The 4,230-nt window shown below is 37.5% G+C and overlaps 1 non-coding gene across 1 annotated transcript; it reads left to right on the top strand.

Annotated features, from left to right (window-relative positions):
- Window positions 1-2,511: 2,511 nt before the first annotated feature.
- Window positions 2,512-2,618, top strand: LOC141636154 (small nucleolar RNA R71). Its single transcript, XR_012540786.1, has one exon. It is a non-coding gene; the product is annotated as a small nucleolar RNA R71 (small nucleolar RNA).
- Window positions 2,619-4,230: the final 1,612 nt, after the last annotated feature.

The following is a 4,230-nucleotide window of genomic DNA, read 5'->3' as shown; positions in this document are numbered from 1 at the left end:
TTATGACGTTGATAAGAGACCCTTGGTGTAATACCCGGTATTTTAATATGATATTATATTAGGCCGAGTTACCAGCTTGGTCGTGTAGTGTATTTGTGACTCGGGTAATTATGTGACTCGGGTTTTAATTAATCTAACTAGGCTAGGCCCGTATCGTCTTAATATCACCTATCCTATATGTATAACAACCCATCTAACCAAACCCTAATCTCCCTATCACCATATTCATTTTAACCATGAGAAAAGAGAGAAAAGAGAGAAGAGGGAGCCGTGTGTGAAGGGAGCCGCGTGAGGAATTGCGAGGCGATTTCTCAGCCTATTCTCATCCTATTTCGTAAGTAGACTATCCTATTACCTCTTTATTCAATTATTAGCATAATTATAGTAGTATTGGCATAATTTTCGTAACCCTAGAATTGGTTTGGGGGTTTTTGATTATAAATTGTATGAGATAAATGAATGGAATAGTTACAGCAATTTACAGATTCGTTGGTTTGTGTTATTTGAGTGTTTTACCTGTCTTAAAGCCGTGGGATGCAAAAAGTTAAAGAAGAGACTCATGTTTATTCCAAGCCTAGTTTATGCCTGTGAAAATTGGTAGCATTTCACTGTGTAGTTTTTCCTGAAGAAATTATTTGTGAACGTCTATCTAAAAAGTCCACAAATCAGTAGAGGCTGAAAGATTACTTCTAAAACATAATTTAGATATTGAATTGGTGCTGGGTCTTTTTCATATATTTAATTTAAAGAGTTTAGATGAGTTAGGCGTTGGTTTTACTTAAGAATCATTTGTCAAACTCGTTTTATGAATAAATACTTTTTATGCGATGGTTTCTGTCAGTTTTTGTAAATCAGTCTGAAAACCCTTGATAAGTTTGGAATTTGAGAAAAACACGTTAGATATAAATTGTAGCTAAGACTCATGGGGTTCCAATTCAATTGGCCTTGTATCAATTCGAATTTTGTGGAATTAGTTATTCATTTTATACCGAGTCTGCCATGAGTAGGAAAATCAAGAAAAGTCGTGTTTGTTCTTTAAATTGATATTCCTATTAAGTTATGATGAGTCTAGGTTATGTGCATGATTAATTGACTGAGTAGATGGTAATTATACATAATTATGTTATGTAGGTGATGGATAAGTGAAGGATCATAAGTGATTGCTTGTGTGTGCTTGGATTGCGAAAAGGTAGAGAAATACACTTGACTTATTATCGTTGATGTTGAATTGTGTTGACTTGTTTGTGTTTCGTATGACCAAACTGTGAACGTTGACTTGCTTCGTGGCTGTTGATTTACGTTATGATTCATATACTGGAAGGTGATTGACTGAATTGATCGTATTGAGTATGTTATCACAACATTTGTAACCAAGCATGATTTTATGATTGATCAGTTCAAAGATATATATATTGTGTTGCATTAATTTATTTTGAGCATTCATATGCATTGGAGATGGAGGATGTTGTGGTGATGTGGTGTGGTGAAGATGATGTTGTGATAAGGCCCAGGCGGGTTCTGCAGGACTTGCCCTGGTGTCCTCGGTGCGAGTGGCGGATCGGCTACGGTCGATATATAGTCTAAGGGGATCGGTATGGTGGGTGTTCGGGTTATGAGATATGAGTTGAGATGGAGATGGAGGTGACGGAGGAGCACGCATATCATATTTTGTTGTTTCATTGTATTTCCTACTCAACCTCGTGGTTGACCCTGTGTATTCGTGAACACCTGTGACGATCCAAATGTTGGGGAGCAGGCTTGACAGGTTTATGAGATAGGCTGGGAGTTTGATGGGCGTGAGACACTGGATCAGAAGACTTAGTAGCTAGATCATCATTTAGAAGACTTTCACTTTCATTTATGTTAGTTCCTTGTAATTTGATGTAAAAGAGGTTTTGTAATAATTAAGTTAAAGTAATTATATATTTTGCCTTGGAGTTTAATTTGTTATTCACTACCTCGGGAAACCGAGATGGTAACAGTCCGGTTTATTAGGGAATGTCTTGCTAAAGGCTCCTTCATAAATCGGGGTGTTACACTTGGTGCACCTTGCCCTTGAAGAAAAAAGCATTCTTGTTGGTTATCTTGTGGAATCGATGAGCAATATTCACTTGTATGGCCCACACCGCCACAATAGTCACAATTCATTTGGGGAGGATAATGTCTAGGAGGAGACCTAGGCTATTGGACATAGTATACCTTGGAATGACTAGGTCCGACCTCTTGGACTTGCTTTAATTACCCTTGTTTCTTTTCCATCTTGAACTCATCAAACTTCTTGGTCAAGTCATTTAACTTAGCCTTGTACTCCGCTTCTATTTGAGAAGGCCCCTCACTCTTATATTCCACGTCCCTTGCATAGCTACTCTCCATCTCGGAAATATTTTGGATTATTTCCGTGATTTGAGCATTGTTCATGTTATCGAAATTACCACCAGATGGTGCCACGATCATATCCTGAAACCTTTGTTCATGAGTTTGGAAAAAGGTTTGGTGGTCATCCATTTTAGGATACCATGGTATGGGCAAGATGTGAGGAGATCCCTAAAACATTCCAAAGCTTCACTTATAGTTTCCATGGGTCTTTGTGTGAAGGTTTGAATCTCGTGTCTAATTCTTGCGGTCTTAGATGGTGGTTATAACTTGTTGATGAAAGCTTTAGATAAAGCCTCCCAAATGGTAAATGTACCTGGTTCATGAGAATTCAACCACTTCTTAGCATTATCTTTCAAGGTGATAGGGAAAAGCATTAGGAGTATTTGCTCTTCGGTTACACCATTATGCTTGATAGAACCCGCTTTCTCCTTGACTATAGTGAGATGTTGATGGGTCATCTTCACTTTTCATCCCATGAAACACATCTTGTTGCATGTAATTTATCACATGGTGTCGAAGTTCAAAAGTGTTGGGAGAAAGAGCTCCATAGTCGATTGCCGAACAAACCCGGTTGGGATCCGGCCTATTATAATATCTCATAGGTTGATCCACCATATCGTCGTTCACAAGGTTATATCATGGGGATTCGGTGTCATCGGTATGGATAGAGTATTGTGAATGTGTAGGTGAGTTTAGGGGAGAGTTGTTTGGTGGAGAGTTGTGTGGAATGTAGAGAAGTGATACGGAGGAGGAAGAGGGTGGTGTATTTAGATGATAAATTGTGGAAGTTTGGGTGTTTGGTGGGTTAACAAAAGGTGGAGATCTTCGCATTGTCGATAGAGCTTGTCGTCTTCTTGTTGGGAAAGTATTCTCAATCTTACGATCAAGCGGGAGAAGAGGTCCGATATAGCACCTATGCATGCACTCAACAAAAGATTAAATAGTCCTAATGCAAAGATTGCACTAGGACAAAGGGGAGAAAATAAACAACAAATAAAAGAACTAAGCCTAGATGAAAACAAATAATCCTATCCAGTATCGTCGTCCCCGGCAACGGCGCCAAAAACTTGTTGTGAACAAATCTTGTATTTGTAACCTCGCAAGTATAACGAAAGATCGTCGTAGATGTGAGGGTCGAATCCAAAGGACGGTTGTTATGGCTCTAGGATTGCTTGTCTAGACACTAGTTTAGCTCAAATTAAGAAATTGAGTTGATTTAAACTAACTAAAGGAATTAAACTAAAGCAATATAAAGTCGAATAAATACGTAAGACAATGGAATAAAATGATTAGGGGAACTAGGATATCGGGTTCACTCATATAGATAAGTAAGGAAATACACATAGAACGACAATACCCAAGAGCGTAAGGAAAGGAAAGACCGAATCTCTCGATGTGTGACTAACCCCTAAGTTAAGATCGATTAAGTCCTCACTTAATTAACCCAACCATAATTTTATCATGTAATTCCTATATACTAGTCGAGTTCTCACCCAACTAGTAGAAAATATATTTCAAATACCTAAATTCTCATTCAAGCATTCTCTCAAACACCTTATATACATGATAAAATAAACAAGCATAAACTCAAGGATTGTAATTTCCATATGTCATAATGCACTCCTATTACTCTATATAAGCCCCCCCCATCCTAGTAAGGCATTACTCACACATGTTGACAACAAACAACATATTATATGGAAGCTTTGATATATAACAAGTAAAAGAAAGCATGTTGCAAGATAAACTAATTAAGCAAAATTGAATATGTAAACAATTGAAAGATACACAAACTAAAAGAATAATTATACCAATTAAGAGAAAAATTGCAATCTTGGATTAAATAGAAGAAGA

Source organism: Silene latifolia, chromosome Y, assembly GCF_048544455.1.
Source record: "Silene latifolia isolate original U9 population chromosome Y, ASM4854445v1, whole genome shotgun sequence".
Classification (NCBI taxonomy): domain Eukaryota; kingdom Viridiplantae; phylum Streptophyta; class Magnoliopsida; order Caryophyllales; family Caryophyllaceae; genus Silene; species Silene latifolia.
The sequence above is the reverse complement of the archived record's forward strand: the minus strand, read 5'-3'. Positions and strand labels throughout refer to the sequence as shown.